This window comes from Octopus bimaculoides, chromosome 20 (genome assembly GCF_046866305.1).
Source record: "Octopus bimaculoides isolate indiv1 chromosome 20, ASM4686630v1, whole genome shotgun sequence".
Classification (NCBI taxonomy): Eukaryota; Metazoa; Mollusca; class Cephalopoda; order Octopoda; family Octopodidae; genus Octopus; species Octopus bimaculoides.
The window spans coordinates 38,054,307-38,071,737 of NC_142947.1; the positions used below are offsets into that span (position 1 = coordinate 38,054,307).

The 17,431-nt window shown below is 40.8% G+C and overlaps 2 protein-coding genes and 1 long non-coding RNA gene across 10 annotated transcripts in view; 1 reads left to right on the top strand and 2 right to left on the bottom strand.

The window, feature by feature from the left end:
- Positions 1-7,046, bottom strand: part of LOC106877063 (inositol monophosphatase 1) — a 28,764-nt gene extending 21,718 nt beyond the window's left edge. For 2 of the 8 annotated variants that reach the window (XM_089338389.1, XM_089338395.1), the window contains exons 1-2: positions 6,079-7,043; positions 3,971-4,025 (exon numbers count right to left, since the gene is read on the bottom strand). The gene's annotated coding sequence lies outside the window, so the exon portion shown is untranslated. Of the gene's footprint in view, positions 1-3,970; positions 4,026-4,493; positions 4,688-6,078 lie in introns of those variants that run through there. The other 6 variants (XM_089338388.1, XM_089338394.1, XM_089338391.1 and 3 more) reach the window with 5 other exon arrangements.
- Positions 7,047-10,864: 3,818 nt separating this feature from the next.
- Positions 10,865-17,431, top strand: part of LOC149131686 (uncharacterized) — a 13,842-nt gene continuing 7,275 nt past the window's right edge. Inside the window, exon 1 of the mRNA XM_089338398.1 lies at positions 10,865-14,774. The gene's annotated coding sequence lies outside the window, so the exon portion shown is untranslated. The remainder of the gene's footprint in view (positions 14,775-17,431) is intronic.
- The window catches only part of LOC149131687 (uncharacterized), a 3,625-nt gene continuing 2,162 nt past the window's right edge, over positions 15,969-17,431 (bottom strand). The window contains exon 2 of the long non-coding RNA XR_016237659.1: positions 15,969-17,431. This exon is cut by the window's right edge and continues 319 nt beyond it. This is a non-coding gene — a long non-coding RNA (uncharacterized LOC149131687).

Sequence of the window (17,431 nt, forward strand, 5' to 3'; positions counted from 1 at the left end):
GTAAGCTGACAGAATTGGTGGCACACAGGGCAAAATACTTAACGGCATTTCAAATTCCGGAGTTCAAATTCCGCCGAGGTCGACTCTACCTATCATCCTTTCGGGGTCGATAAAATAAGTACCAGCTGAGTACTAGGTCGATGCAATTGGCTTATCCACACTTCTGAACTTGCTGACCTTGTGCCATAATTTGAAACCAATATCGTAACCAAGGTAACAAGTTGGTAGAAAGCCGGGCAAAATGCTTAGCGATGTCCGTTCTGAGTTCAAATTCCGCCGAGGCCAACTTTGCCTTTCATCCTTCCGGGGTCGATAAAATAAGTACCAGTTGAACACTGGGATCGATATAATCGACTCATCCCCTTCCCCAGAATTGCTGCCCTTGTGGAAACATTTGAAACCATAGTTATTATTATTAATCTTAGAATCGTTAGCACGCTGGACGAAATGCTTAGCGGCATTTCGCCCGTCGCTACGTTCTGAGTTCAAATTCCGCGAGGTCGACTTCGCCTTTCATCCTTTCGAGGTCGATAAATTAAATACCAGTTGTGTATTGGAGTCGACCTAATCGACTGGGCCCCCTCCCACCCCAATTTCAGGCCTTGTGCCTATAATAGAAAGGATTATTGTTATTATTTTCTGGCGCCCTAGGATTCACAAGTCCGGTAAACCAGTTTCCATAGCACTTAAGTAACCGGAATCAAAGCATTTCCCCTGAATGGGACTGAAGTCAGCTGTAGGGTTCAAAGCTAGCGATTTTCGAAAACGTAAAAGAGCCGAAAGAATTACTGTCCGACATGCTAACGATTTTGTCAAATCACCACCTTATCATTGTTATTTCATGTTTCATTTTTTATTTATTTATTTTACCTGTTTCAGCTATTAGACTGTGGCCATGCTGGGGTACCATACTGAAGAATTTTAGTCGAACGAATCGACCGCAGTTTGTTTTTTTTTTCTTTTTAAGCCAGGTAGTAATTCTATCGCTCTCTCTTTACCGAACCGTTAATATACGAGGTTGTAAACACACCAACACCAGTTGTCAAGCGGTGATAGGGGTCACACACACACACACACACACTGGTCGGCCTGAGGCTATTGTAGAAGACACTAGAGTTAAGTTTCTACGTACTGGGCTGAACCCGGAACCATGTGGTTTGGAAGCCAACTTCTTACCACATAGCCTATCTATTTATATATATTTTTATAAGTGGTGAGAGTTATTATTCTGTTTTGTTCTCCCCACCACCCCCTCTGCGCCGCCACTCTTGTATCTATTATATACCTTTTCCGAAAGTTAATTGTCGAAACTTTCCGCTAGACAGATTATTAAAAAAAAGAAAAGAAAAAAAAACTCTTTTAGTTTTGAAAACCTAGTAAACAATGGTATGAACGGAAGTAAGGATTTTTCTTTTTCTTTCTTTTGTCATTTTCCTTGTCTTTTTTCGGTGGGGGAGTCTGCCTTTTGTTTCTTGTTTTCCTCTTCTTTTTTCTCATATTTTCTCGATTTCACTTTTCTGCTTTTATCTTTATTTTCTAGAAAAAAAAATTAAGGTATGGCTGTGGTAAGAAGCTTGCTTTCCAACCATGTAGTTCTGGGTTCAGTCCCACTGCGTGACACCTTGGGTGACTGTCTTGTACTATAGCCTCGGGCCGAGTAAAGCCTTTGTAAGTGGATTTGGTAGGCGGAAGGGAAAGAAGCCCGTCGTGTGTGTGTGTGTGTGTGTGTGTGTACACACACACACACACACACACACACACAAACATTAAACAGATGTATTAGTTTGACGCTCATGGAGAATGGAAAAGTTTTTGACGTTTCAAGCCTATGCTCTTCGACAGAAAGGAATGAGATTAAAAAGAATGAGAGGAAAAAAATGGAGAGAGAGAGAGAGAGAGGGGACAGAGAGAGAAAACGGAAAGAGGAAAAATGTGTCGGGATTAACAATTTAACATAATGAGATATATACATGTGTCTGTCCGCCACCGGTGTTGGTGTGTTTACATCCCAACTTAGAGGTCGGGTAAATGAGACCGATGGAATAAGTACCAGGCTTAGAACAAAAATAAGTCTTGGGGTTGATCCATTCGACTGACATTTCTTCAATGCGGTGCCCCAGCATGGCCGCAGTCTAATAACTGAAACAAGCTGGTTGAATCGTTAGCGCGAAGGACAAAGTTGATAAGTGGCATACCTTCCGGCTCTTTACGTTCTGGATTCGAATCCTACCGAGGTCAACTTTGCATCTCACACATTCCGGATCAATAGGGTTGTCCGGAAAGTTCGTGCCGATTTATAGTAGCATACCTTTCGACTTATTTGCCATGAAACCACCTCGATTCTGGGAAGAGGGTATTTTTCAAGTTAAAGGAAAGATGGAGATGCATTGTGCAACAAAATGGTTCATATTTGGTTAATTAAAAATGTAATGGCAAGTATTTATTGACCTTTTTCTTTCCTTTAAAAATCGGCACGAACTTTCCGGACAACTCAATACAATACTGGGTCAAGTACTGGGTCGATGTAATCAAATTGTCCCCTTCATCTTCAAAAGATGCTGGCGTTGAACCTTACAACGGACCGGGCTTCCCGTTCGCTGGCAATATTGTGATCTCACTCAAGGCGGCGAGCTGGCAGAATCGTTAGCACGCAGGGCGAAATGCTTAGCGGTATTTCGCCTGTCTTTACGTTCTGAGTTCAAATTCCGCCGAAAATTTCGAGCCTTGTGCCTAGAGTGGAAAAGAATGTTGTGATCTTGCTCAGTCACACACCACGGAAACTGGGTAACCAGCCTAATGAGTCCTAGGGCTCAAGAAGCACACAGAACATAGATAGATAGATAGATAGATAGATAGATAGATAGATAGATAGATAGATAGATAGATAGATAGATAGAAGCCAATTAATCTATCTGTGCCCACCATGTTCTTTATTGTTGTTATTGGCACTCCGTCGCTTACGACGTCGAGGGTTCCAGTTGATCCGATCAACGGAACAGCCTGCTCGTGAATTTAAAGTGCAAATGGCTGAGCACTCCACAGACACGTGTACCCTTAACGTAGTTCTCGGGGAGATTCAGCGTAACACAGAGTGTGACATAGCTGGCCCTTTGAAAATACAGGCACAACATAAACAGGAAGTAAGAGTGAGAGAAAGTTGTGGCGAAAGAATACAGCAGGGTTCGCCACCATCCCCTGCCGGAGCCTCGTGGAGCTTTAGGTGTTTTCTCTCAATAAACACTCACAACACCCTGTCTGGGAATCGAAACCGCGATCCTATGACCGCGAGTCCGCTGCCTTAACCTCTGGGCCATTGCGCCTCCACTACGAAAACTATAGCAGCTAAACAAATGGCCTTCCCGAAATGCATTATAACAATCTTGTATAACTATTTCAGAAAATTATCGCCGCTGTCTTTGAGCATATGAAAACAAATTTAGCTGGGGCAAAATGAGTAAGCCAAAATAAGGTAAATTTGTCTCTTCAGTTCTCCAGAATCGCATTTGAAGAGTCTCATACACATTAATATCCATCCATAGACACCAGAAAGATCGGAAATGCAAAAAATAAATTTTGATATGTAGATCAAATGAAAGAGGATCATGGAAAAGTGGCACCTAGTATGAAATTAACGAAACTCGACTAAATATTAAAAAAAAAACTCAACATAAAATATTCTCTGTAGCTTCTTCACAATCTGCTGGAGTGTCTGTCCTCCCGATGTAGTTACACACCATGCGGTAAAAAAGGAAGAAATCATTGAAATTAGTCATTACTCAGTTTACCCCGTTTTAGGCATAATTTTTTTGAAACTTGAAAATTATCAGATTGGCATGAAGTCTAACAGAGAAAAGAATATTAAATATTAAACATCAGAAATTATCCAGATAGTTTGTTATCAATCTCAATTACAATCGGGTCGAAATTGAGAAAAAATTTCTTTAAAAAAAAAACAAAAAAAAACCCCGACCTGTCACCTGGCTATGCTTCGGACTCAACTTCAGCAACAATTCTTACTTCAAAACCTTGATGCAAGAGTACAAAATGGTTATTCAGTACTTGCAATGTAATAATTTGAAGCAAGTAGAGAGAAAATAACGAAAAACCAGAAATTACTCATTTTACCCCGTTTACTGATTTTGTCCCCGCTTCCAATTAATTATTTGAATTAACACGAAAAATGTTTTCAGAATTTTTTTTCTTTGTGGTTCCGTCTTTTCTCTACGACTTATGTTAATAGTTTTTGAAATTTCAATAATTTTTTACCTCTCTTCAGCTCTATGACGATGGAATGCTAATAGGAAAAAATTAATATATATAGACGAACGAATTTATCTGACAACCCAATAATAGGAGGTGATACTCACAAGAAATGAATACTTTCACAATAAAGAAACAAAAACAAAACTGTTACATTAATAAAATAAACAGATGTGTGTGTGTGTGTGTGTGAGTGTGTCTATTGCTAAATCAAGCGTGCTATAGATATTTACCAAGTAATGGTCAGGTGAGTGAAAATTTAAATTCCAAATCCTTCATCCAGGGCGGGTGGTTCCGAGCGTAGAAAGTCGACTTTAAGAACGATACTCGTCGAGCGGGTGTAGAAGTAAAAAAAGCAGACTAATACAATTAAACTTAATGAGTGCATTTACAGCTATTACATCATTCCTTTTGTCTATTTGTATTCCATGTCATTACTCTCATTAGGTCTGCTCGTGCTTATCTCCCTTGTCTTACTTCGAATTATATATATATATATATGTATATATATATATATATATATATATAAATGGGACAAGAGCGCAAAATATCCAGACAGTTAGGTGACACAATAAACAAAAAAAAAAAAAAGAACAACAAAACATCCCTTTTTTGTATCACCTAACTGTCCGGATGTTTTGCGTTCTTGTCCCATTATTGTATTTTTTATATGTAAAAAAATATAGCGGCGTACATACACATTGGTCTCATATATATATATATATATATATATATATATATAGGTAATCTTCAAGTTTAGGGGGATAAAAAAAATAGAAATATTCAAGGGAAGTAACTGAACGACTTACCAGTATTATCCGTTTTCTTCTAGCTGTTTATAAATAAATCACACCCTAACCCTAACGTCAATCAAATCACGTGTGTGATTTATTTATAAACAGAGATGTACGGAGAATACTGGTAAGACGTTCAGTTACTTCCCTTGAATATTTTTATTTATTTATTTTTATCCCCCTAAACTTGAAGATTACCTATATATATATATATATATATATATATATATATATATATATATATATATATATATATATATGACTTCATTCTTAGTTTTTCTGAAAATGACCAGATTGGCAGCTTTGCTCTGTGTGAGTCCTGAAATGGCTTATAAGACCAATATTAGCATAAAATCCACGTCTGTAGTGGCAGCACGTGACAAGAGTACGAAGACCTTGAAGGACCTCCTTTCTGTGCAGCCCCCCCCTCCCTTCAGTTTCTCTGATCATTTCTGATTCGGAGTGCTGTACTTCAGAGTACGCAGAGAACATCTTGCTTAAGCTCGCCACAAGATGTTCCTAAGTAGGTCGTTCAAAGTTACTCTTTCAAGCTTTGCATCTCTTCGGTTATGCTTGGGTACCACCTTGAAGGGTTTTAATCGAAAGAATCTGTCCCAGTACTTGTTTTTAAAGGCCAGTACTTATTTTATTGATCCTTTTGCCGGACTGTTAAATTAAAGGGACATAACCAAACCAACACTGTCAAACGGAGGTAGGGTACGAATACAAAGACGCTTGCACACACACACATTCTTTCAGTTCCGTCCACAAAAAAAAAACAAAAAACACTTGGTCATGCCCAATATGCCACACAGCGGAACTGAACCTGAAAGCATGTGGTTGGGAAACAAACGTCTTACCTCACAGCCATGCATTTATGTTTTGTTATGCCCGTGAAGCAATTTGTGTCTTAATTTGCGCCAGACTTATTATATTTGAGTCTTGACTTATTATATTGAGCCTCCACTTACACTAGACTAATTACATTGAGAGATAAAAGTATCAGGCGACCGGCCTCACTCACTTGTCTAATTTCCTGGTTTAGTGGTAAGCCTTGTTCGAAGTGACTGGGGATGTATCAGCAATGCAGTGGGGTCACTGTGCCCTGATGTATGCACCCCACAGCAATGTAGCTGAACATCGTCTTCCTGTCCACTGAAACTTAAACTCCTGTTTTCGCATGTGTCTTACATATATGTATATATAAACAATGTTGCATGGCCGGTGGCTCTCCTGGGTTCAGTGGCGTAGCTAGAGTGTCCTCCACCCGGGGTAGCCCTTGAGTTTGCTGTTAGCGCCCACCTTTCGTATAAGCCAGTGGAGACCTATACAGCAGGCCCGACAGTATCACTCCAATAAAAGCCTCGCCCGGGATTCACTGCCGTCCTCGCCTTCTCCCCCCTCCCCCCAAGTTATGCTAATGAGTTGTGATTTGAAGGAGACTGAGTTACTATGTTAGCCATGTCTAGTTAAAATGTAGATAAAACTCTGTAGATTTTTAGACAGTCATACAAGATGGTTCTCTCCGTGCCATAAGGCATATAACGCCACAACACAATCTCTCCAACCAGCTTCGTTTTCTTTCACTGTGTTTGTCTCATTGCAGCTGCTCCTCACTTGTCCCCTTTCGCCATGTCCTTTTTAGGGCGCCCTGCTGTTCTTTCCCCCTCAGGTTGCCACTTTAGCTCTTATGAAATGAAATTGCCCGGTTGAGAGTGCATACAGATACAGGTACAGAGAGTTCATACAGGTACAGGACACTTCGTAACTATGCTATGGTACCAACCAGCATGTTAGAGAAGGTGTTTAAGAAGACAAAGGTGCATAAAACATTCCCAGAAACACCCAAGGCAAGGTGAAGATGATTAGCTTCACACTAGTCTTCAGGTATTTGGGTGAGCCTCCCTGGCACACTCATAGCTTAGCCTTTCATCATTGCGAAATGTTAAGAGACTGAAACGATCTGAAATGTAGGTTCTACTGCAGAAAACGTTACGGATATTGTGACGACATAATGACAATTTGTAAGAGGTAAAAATTCACCGAAATTAGTTTTCTGAAACGAAAGCTCCAGACAAATGTCACTGATGTTATGACGTCATAATCACTATTTGGAAAACTCCTTTGGACTACATGAAAAATGCTAAATCTCTCTACCTCTCTCTCTCTCACACATACACAATCTTTCCAACCTGAGTAAAAGATAAAAGATGTGATCGGTCATAAAGGTGATAACCAGAAGAATCGCTCACCTGAACACACACACATGCAGATTAATAGCTGCAACCAAAACCAGGAGGAAAATGTTTAAACGGAGAGTTTTCTGTAAACATGGAATCTTGTTAAAATCCATCCAATCACTTTCAATTTTTTTACCAGATTATTATTTTTTTTTAATGTAGCTTTGCATGTTGATGACGAAAATCGCTTTCATGTTTTCTCTTTTTTTCTTTTCTAAAAAATTACATCAGTGTAGAAAACTTGAAATACTTAAAGCGTTTGAGAGAAACTTAAGATTCTAAACATGGTGAAGTAGATTTCTATAACTCAGTCCAGCTCTTACAAAAGGCTTTCTAGTGTGCCAAATACCACAAACAGCATAAGTGTAAACGCCATGCATGACTGTATGTGTAAGCACATATATACATATATATATATAATACAGAATGGGACAAGAATGCAAAACCTCCAGACAGTTAGGTGATACAAGGAAGGGACAAAACATCCAGATAGACGATACAAAGAAAACACGGACAGGTCATTCGGAGTTTTCTTTCTTCAGTCGAGATCCAGATTATCCTTGCAATTTCGGCTGGTTATTCTCGATATTGCTCCAATCTGGCCAACCCCAAGGAAAAACTAAGCTAAGAGCATTAGATTCCTTGGAAGAAAGCAGCGAATGTATACAAAAACAAGGACGGAAAAAAACGAAACAATGTTACACAAATACAGTAAGAATAATAACAGGACATAACAACAGATGTCTTTCGACTAAGGACGAATAGAATTAAGATTTCACAGGCACACCTTCGGCCATTTGAGCCTAAGGAGTTGCCTATACGTCTAAGCACTTCATAGGTGCAAAACCAATGATCACACTACGACCGGCCATTGCAATTAACTTTCTCTCTCTCAGACAGACAGACAGACAGACAGGCAGGCGCGCACGCGCACACACACACTAATAGGAGCGAAATTTATGATTTCTTGGTTTTCTGTGAATCGATTTTGATTTTCTGTAAATCGATTTATCAAATTCGATTCACAGAAAAGCAAGAAATCCTAAATTTCACTCCTAGTTATTAGCGTGGTTCTGGATGTGTGTGTGTACACACACACACACACACACACACACACACACACACACACACACACACACGGTTACGACTATGGGTGTTCCGGTAGTTCCGACCAATGGAACAGCCTGTTCGTGAAATTAACGTGCAAGTGGCTGAACACTCCACAGACACGCATACCCTTAACATAGTCCTCAGGGAGATTCAGCGTGACACAGAATGTGACAAAGCTTGCCCTTTGAATTACTGGTACAATTTATTTTTAGCCAGTTGAGTGGACTGGAACAACGTCAAATAATGTGCTTTGCTCAAGAACACAGCGCGCCGCCGGCTATCTAACCCACGACCGTGAGCCGAATACCTTAACCACTAAACCACGAGCCTTCACACACACAGTGTGTGTGTGGGGGGCATTTTGTTCAACATTCCCGATTCTAAAAGTCTACCATAAAAGTTTACACTGAGTAATTTATAGGTAAAGGGAGATAACCATTACCTTACACCAGTTTACTAGCTGCAATTAAGTCCCTTTAAAATTCAACTGACTTGTCTGTCTTGTCTGCTGCCTCGTCTTTACTCTGTGCCTGCAATTGTTTTTGTGCCCAGACCTAAATCATTAGATCCCTTACCAAAGACGCACTAATATGGCTATCTTCACCCTACCCCAGTCAGTATTATCCAGTGGATCCTTCCGTTTTAAGAAAGATAAGGTGCAATTTAAAAGATATTAGGCTGTTGCTCTCTGCATGTCCGTTGATCATGGTTAACCGAATCAAAGAGGGAGCCTCTCAGTAACTCTTTCACTTGTTTTAGTCATTTGATTGCGGCCATGCTGGAGCACCGCCTTTAGTCGAGCAAATCGACCCCAGGACTTATTCTTTGTAAGCCTAGTACTTTTTCTATTGGTCTCTTTCTGCCGAAACGCTAAGTTACGGGGACGTAAACACATCAGCATCGGTTGTCAAGCGATGTTGCGGGGGGACAAACACAGACACACAAACACACACACATATATATATATACATATATACGACGGGTTTCTTTCAGTTTCCGTCTACCAAATCCACTCACAAGGCTCTGGTCGACCCGAGACTATAGTAGAAGACACTCGCCCAAGGTGCCACGCAGTGGGACTGAACCCGGAACCATGTGGTTGGTTAGCAAAGCTACTTACCACACAGCAACTCCTGCGCCTAACTGTTCGACTTTCTAGAAAAGGGCCCTACAAAATCTCCTTCAAATTTTCTCCTACTCTCTTAAAGTTAGTAGAGTCGCGTGTCTTAGAGGTTAGGGTGTTGCGCTCGCGACTGCAAGACCAGGGTTTCCGTTGTCGGAACTTCGAGTTCCAGCGACAATTCCTCGAAGTGTCAGATCACAGAGAAATCAGCAAGACTTCACAGATGTAACCAGATGCAACTGGGGTCTGGAACTCTCGTGGGGGGGGGGGGGAATGTCGCTGGCGGGGTAATAGGGACGAAGACGTTCCCTTTGAGATTACCGCAGGTTCACGGACCCGGCCCCTCTCTCTCTCTCTCACCGACTTCTCTCCCTGCTGGTCACTCATTCTTCCCCCACAGTTTCGTCCCCAAATCTAGACTGGGGTATGTGTTGCGTTCTTGAGCAAGACACTTCACATCACGTTGCTCCAGTCCACTCAGCTGTAAATGAGTTAACCCTGGAGCAGACTGGCGTCCCATCCAGGAATGCCAATGTTGTGATTTCAGTGTAGCATAAGCTACCTCTCAGGTTCCCTTGCAGCGTTGACTATCCAGGTCGGTTCATCCGGAAAGCGCCCGGCCCGCCAAACCTATCATCAGAACCTACCGGCAAATTCCCTTGCTCGTACGTCCACATGCGTCCGCACGCCATGACCGCCTCAAGGTGAAGAGGCCCACGCTGGTTCTACTTCCACCCACTTGACCTTCACTCTTGCTCTTTTGATAGGGCCCTTCAGCCATTGACGTCACTGACCCTTTTCTCCCGGTTCAACTCATTCCCACACTGTCACTTATACGCCAAAGTAACCGGATACCCGGCCCTGTGAGTGCTAGAGCACGAGATAGTAATGTCCAGGGGTGGATGATGTCATGAAGTCAGAGCCTCCCTTAGTTGTTTGGTAAACTTCACAAGTCCACACCTCTTTGGTTATAAATCGTGTGTGCGTGTGCGTGCGCGTGCGCGTGCGCGTGCGCGCGTGTGTGTGTGTGTGTCCCTCCCTCATCGCAACTGGTGTTGATTTGTTTTGGTCACCCTAACTTAGCGCTTCGACAAAAGCGACCAGTAGAATAAGTATCAAACTTAAAAAGAAAAAAAAAAAAATATTAAGGTTGATTTATTTGACTAAACCTTTTCAGGGTGGTACCCCAGCATGGCCGCTACCCAATGACTGAAACAGGTAAAAGATTAAAGACTGATTTTATGTCAATTTTACCTCTCATCTTTTCAGAGGCGATAAAATAAATACCAGCTGGGCACTGGGGTCGATGTCATCGACCCTCCCCCTCCCATCAAAATTTCAGGTCTTGTGCCTGTAGTAGAAAAGATTTATACCAAAGTACAAATTCCTGTATTTAAGTAAATTTAAAATATGTTTAATTTAAGGCGGTGAGCTGGCAGAACCGTTAGCACGCCGGGCAGTGTTCAAATTCCGCCGAGGTCAACTTTGACTTTCGTCATATCGGGGTCGATAAATTAAGTACCAGTTGTGTACTTAGATCGATCGATCTAATCGATTGGTCCCCTCCCCCAAAATTTCGGGCCTTGTGCCTAGAGTAGAAAAGAATATATGTTTAATTTAGAATGTGCTAACCAAGGTGGCCACCCTTGGCTCGGAAAAATCACTACTCTAGAAGGGCTTTGAAACGAAAGATTCGAGAAAATCCGTGTTATACCTGCATAATTTTTCTAAGAGGTATTAGCGAAATGAAATGGTCTGCTCTTAAACCCAGAATCGAAAGCAGATCTTGGCCTTTATTTCAATCGATACTCCTTAGAGAACTCATTTCACGCCAAATAAAGTTCTTGTGTGAGTACATGGTACAAGCAATTAAGGGATGGTGATCTTGATCAACATATTTTAAATTAAACAACTATCGATTTCAAATTTTGGCACAAGGTCAGTAATTTCGGGGGCGGGGTTAAGTCGTCGATTACATCGACCCCAGTACTCAACTGGTACTTATTTTATCGACCCCCCCCCCGAAAGGATGAACGTTAAATTTGAACTTGGTGAAATTTTGAACTCAGAACATAAAGATTGGCGAAATGCCACTAAGTATTTTACACGGTGTGTTAACGATTCTGTCAGCTCGCTGTCTTAATAATTCTTTCTACTGGAAGCACAAGGCCTCAAATTTGGGGGAAGAGATTAAGTCGATTACATCGATCCCAGTGTGTAACTGGTACTTAATTTATCGACTCCGAAAGGATGAAAGGCAAAGTCAACCTCGGCGGAATTTGAACTCAGAACGTAAAGACAGAAGAAACACCGCTAAGCATTTCGCCCGGCGTGTTAACGATTCTTATTTCTTTACTGCCTACAAGGGGCTACACACAGAGGGGACAAACAAGGACAGAGACAGATTATGTCGATTACATCGATCCCAGTGCGTAATTGGTACTTACTTAATCGACCCCGAAAGAATGAAAGGCAAAGTCAACCTCGGCAGAATTTGAACACAGAACGTAACGGCAGACGAAATACCGCTAAGCATTTCGCCCGGCGTGCTAACGTTTCTGCCAGCTCGCCGCATTCGCTGTCGTAATAACTAGTAACCCTTTCTGCTAAAGGGAGAAGGCCTGAAATTTGCGGGGAAGAAACTAGTCGCATACACCGACCCCAATACTTCACTGGTACTTTAATTATCGACCTCCGAAAGGATGGAAGGCAAAGTTGGCCTCTGCAGAACTGGAACTCAGTGACAATTAGTCTGTTCTTTACGTTCTAAGCATTTTCCCCGGCGTGTTAATACTTCCATCAGCTCACAGCCTTAAAATTTAAATATTAAATTCACCTAAATGAAATACACGTACCTGTACATTAGTGTAAATTAATGCAGACTACAAGAAGTTCCAGACCATAAATGTCTGAAGGATCGGTGTTGTACGTACATGTAAATGCCAAAACGTAGCTCTCGTCCTGCCTAACAATATCTTTAACTAGGCTGAGTAACTGATACGGCTTCGATTCTCCAAGTAAAATCAGTTCATTGCACTTATGCTGCTAATGAATGATATAGAGTGAGGAAATGGGGTTGTCGATAATAATGGTTTGCCCAGTGACTCCACTGAATGGATGAAGTACAACTGAAGACCACTTCATGTAGGAAGATAGGTTCGAACTCAGAATAGCAAGCTAACGAAATACTGCCGCTTTTTTGTGTATTTAGCGAAACCAACTTGCGGAACCTATTTACAAGACTCAAGTGGACTCGGCCGATGACAGTTAAAGGTCTTGAACGCAATCTATGAATGATCAGTGATAGGAAGATTGAACTACCAAGCCTTTGGTTGGTGGTTCGGCCCTTTCGGCTCAGCCATACTCCGTGTCACTCTCTGGAAAGGCACTACCACTTCAGCCACCTCTTCGCTCTCGTCAAATCACCAGGTTCCTGATGTGTATTAACCATATAGACGGAAACTGTGTGGAAGTCCGTCACATGTGTGTGTGTGTGTCCTACCGTCGCTTAGCTATCGGTTTGGTCTGATTAAGTCCCCGTAGCTTAGTGGTTCGACAATAGAGGGCGATAGAATACATAATATACATTAAAAAAATATATACTGGACTGGATTTGTTCGACTAAACCTTACACGGCACTACTGTAGCTTGGCCGCAATCCAATAAAAGAAACCAGTAAAAGATAGAAATATGACAATAACCTTTGAAATGACGAATAGTATTCCCTTTATAAAATAAATTTTTAAACAAAAATTAATGACTATTTCGCTGAACCTAAAAAATTTTCACTATCCCCTGGGGTCTCTTGGATCCCAGTTTGAGAAAAAAGATGCTGAAAGGTGTGATCACTGAGATTTCGCTGCTACAGGCCGAACAACAACACATAGGATCCAATCGTCTTTTGTCGTATTGGTTGACTGGATCATAATGTCCTAAGTGAAGACGAGTGAGCTGGCAGAATCGTTAGCAAGTCGGACAAAACATCTTTACGGCATTTCTTCCAGGTCTTTACGTTCTGGATCTTTACGCGAAGAACGACTTTGCATTTCATCCCTTGAGAGTTCAAGTACTGACTGAATCCGAGAATCAATGTAATCGACTTAGCTCCCCCCACCCCCATCTCTGAAAATTGCTTGTCTTGTGCTTAAATTTGAAACCATCATTATATGTTAAGTGCATTACTTTTAGGGTGACTAAACCACAGTCACAAAACCGTATATACAAGTTCTATTGTTCCACTGTCCTCACAACGTATGCAGATGTTGATTATTACAATAAAATCAATTTAATGTTAAAACAACAACAACAACCATATTTCCATAAATTCAGTTACCAGGGTAATAAGTTTATCATACGATTTTTTTTTTTTTTGCCTTCTGTATAAAGAAACATAATTGTGGGTAAAATGTCTATAGATTTAAAATGTCTGCTGATTAATAATATATGAAAAACAACGATATTTCCATGAATTTAGATCCTGGAATTCGCTATTCGAAATGTTCTTTCCATGAATTTAGATCCTGAAATTCGCTATTCGAAATGTTCTTTCCATGAATTTAGATCCTGAAATTCGCTATTCGAAATGTTCTTTCTTTCTCCCATGCAATGGTTTCAAATTTTGACAAAATGCCATCGATTTTAAGAGGCGGCGGTGAGGTCGATTACATCGACCCAGTGTTCAACTGGTACCTTTGTTATCGACTCTGAAATGTTGAACAGTAAAGTCGACCTTGGTGGCGTTTGAGCTCAGAATGTAAAAAGCCGAAAGAAATGCTGCTAGGCATTTTGTCCGACAGCTAACGACTCCGCCAGATCGCCACCCTCTTCTTCCGTATAAGAAGCTGAGGAAAATATTAGTTGTTGATAAAATATTTCCTTCGCGAGTTTAGAATATCGGACCAACAAAAAAAAATGTCGGTCAGATACTCTAAGCTCACGATGAAAAAATTCTTGAGTTCAAATTTAAGATAAATAAATAAAAAGATATTGCAAACAGTTTGCAGTAATTTAGTCAATAGAAATTGGCAAATTAAAGCCTGCCTATTTGTTTCTACCAAACGGCCAAGAACAACTCGTCTATGTTTGGCCTTAATCATTGGAGGCATGCGCCGAACCACTGCACATTATCATACTGCTTGCTCCTCAGCTCTTTACCAGACTGAATATTCAACAGTTAGCTTGTTTAAGCAAATACACAGCACAACAGATAAGATTTACAGTTACCGGCATTTTGAAATACTCTTCCAGGTTCGTTGGCTACGACACCATTCTCTTTTCTTGTTTTTTCAGCTCTACAAACTTATCAGATTTAGTTCCAGTATTTATTTCTTCTTTATTTGTAACTTTATTTTCCCCATGTTAATCATTTTTTAAAAATCCTGTCCCTCGCCTTTTTTTCTCCACTTCGTTGGTTGTAATTTAAAATTCCAAAATCCATTTCTACTTTCCAAGTTTGGGATTGTGTCTTTAATTTTAAAATATAGAAATTTCAATTCGATCTTCGGTGCTACTTTAGCATGATGTCTACCGCAGTATCCGTAATCTACGCTAATAATAAATCATTATTCAACATCATTCAACTCGTTTATAATCATCCAGTATAAAGTCCCTGTAGTTGAGGTAGACTGCACGTCCAGGTAAACCTCATGTTAAAATGCAAATGGCCAGGTGGAGCATACGCTGCGTCTTTTCTCAATATTTTCCCGGCGAATGTGATCAAGGTGCGACAACAAAAAGGATTGAATTTAATAAGCACAAGTAATAAATTCATACCATTAAGGGCCACCGAACCCATTGAGATCATTGCACAGTGTAGACCAGGGATGCTGTGGTATAGTGCACATTGACGTGGCATCCGATCTTCTTGCCAATTTGAAATAATATTTCTAAAAGTTTCGGCAACACACACACACTTTGTGTGTCTCATAATCCATGGACACACGTTTTATTTGTAACTTACAAGAGTCCTACCATTATAGGACACACGGCGAAGCTAAAAAATACGTACACCACCCGTTTTCGGCGGTTAGGGTTACGCCGAAAACGGGTAGTGTGCGTATTCTTTACCTCCGTCGGACACATTGCATATACAATTTCAATACGAATAAATATTTAAAATAATTTTTAAAACCCTGTTTGGATATTATTTTCCACATTTTTTTTCACAGCCATGGCTATATGGTGAAGAAGCTTGATTTGCAAACGCATGGCTTCGAGTTCAGTCCCCCTGTGTGGCACATTGGCCCCGTGTCTTCTATTATGGCCCCGGGCCGACCAGTTCCTTACGAGTCAATTTGGTAATCGAAAACTGCGTGGAAGCCCATCTTGTATATAATGTGCTTGTATATATGTTGCTTGTCCCCACCACTGATTATCAAACGGTGTTGGATTGTTTACGTCCTCCTAACGTAGCAGTACGAAAAAAAAAAGAACGATGGAATAAGTACCAGACTTTAAAATAAATACTGGGGTAGATTTGTTCGACTAAACCCTTCAAGGCGGTGTCCCAGTATGGCCGTAGTCCAATGAGTGAAACCAGTAAAAACATTACATATTCTCAGTATTAAATAATGATGTGCGTAAAGGGTAATTTATGATTAACTTACCTTGTGGTATTTAGCTAACGTACCTTAATCTTTTGAGTTCAAATCCCACCAGAATAGATGAAATAAATAACTGACCAGTGTTTGAAATTCGATTTAACCTTTGATAGTCTCTCTCTCGCATTGCGAGTTCGAATCGTAACGCAGTCGAGTTTGCTTTTCGTTTTTTCCGAGTGAGATGAGGGGCGGTAAAATGCAAAAATCCCTTACTAGGGAGTTTCGGTTTAATCAACCGTACCCTCTCCCGCTCTTGCTTTTCTGGCCTTGAGCTTATGTTAGAAATCATACGTTCAAATTCCACCGTTGTCAATTGCAAGGGTCGATAATATAAAGCACCAATCAAGTGGTTGGTTAGTCCAGGGCCGGGGTCTCTGGTGTATATATTCCCCGGTCCGTCGCAAGATCACTCATTTTTATCAGCTGAATGGACAGGAGCAACGTGAAATGAGGAGTTTTGCTCAAAAACACAATGCATCGCCCGGTTCAAGAATCGAAACCACAATCTTACGATCATGTGTTCAACACACTAACCACTGAGCCATGCGCCTCCACGCCAGTCACGTAGTGAAATCAATTTAATCGGCTAACTCGTCTCTTCAAATTTCTCACCTTGTATCTTTGGATTGTAATTAAGTTCGGAAACATGGTCATCATGGTTTCTACAGTTCCGTCATAAATCAAACCGAATTTGGGTCGGAAGTAAAAGACCAACCAAATGGGTTTTTTCACAATTCTTCACAATGAATTTGTGCACGAGTGAATGCAAATGTTCAGTCATCGATGCTCCATTATAAGAAGCATTTGGCGTCTAGTTCAAGAGAATTTAATCGGGTTTATGAAGGACAGACATTGACGCTCTTTAGCACCAAGTCAGTGCTGATTGAGTAGATCTATAGTCAAGGACCTTCCAGCTGTGACCATCCTGTTTATTACCTCCGCCTTGGCGAAGGCATTGTTTTCAGCCGTGTTTGTTTGTTTGTCCGCGGACAAGATATCTCAAGAACCGCTGGATGGATTCAGATGTTTGGTCTTGTAGCTGGAACGAACTGATTAGATTTGAGATCGATCCGGTACGAAACAAGGATTCTGGATTATTTTTCCTGTTTTTTTTTTGTTTTTTTTTTACTTAATTTTTGAGAGGGGTAGTGTTCATTTTTAGTATTCTCGTTTGTGAGAGCAGTCGAGTTTATTTCAAATATCCTCATTTTAAAAATCATCTCAGAATGCAAGATGGCACTTTTCTGCCGGTTGACAATGCAAATCTCAATTCCAATATCCTTCGGCCTCTTAGCTGTTTGGTTG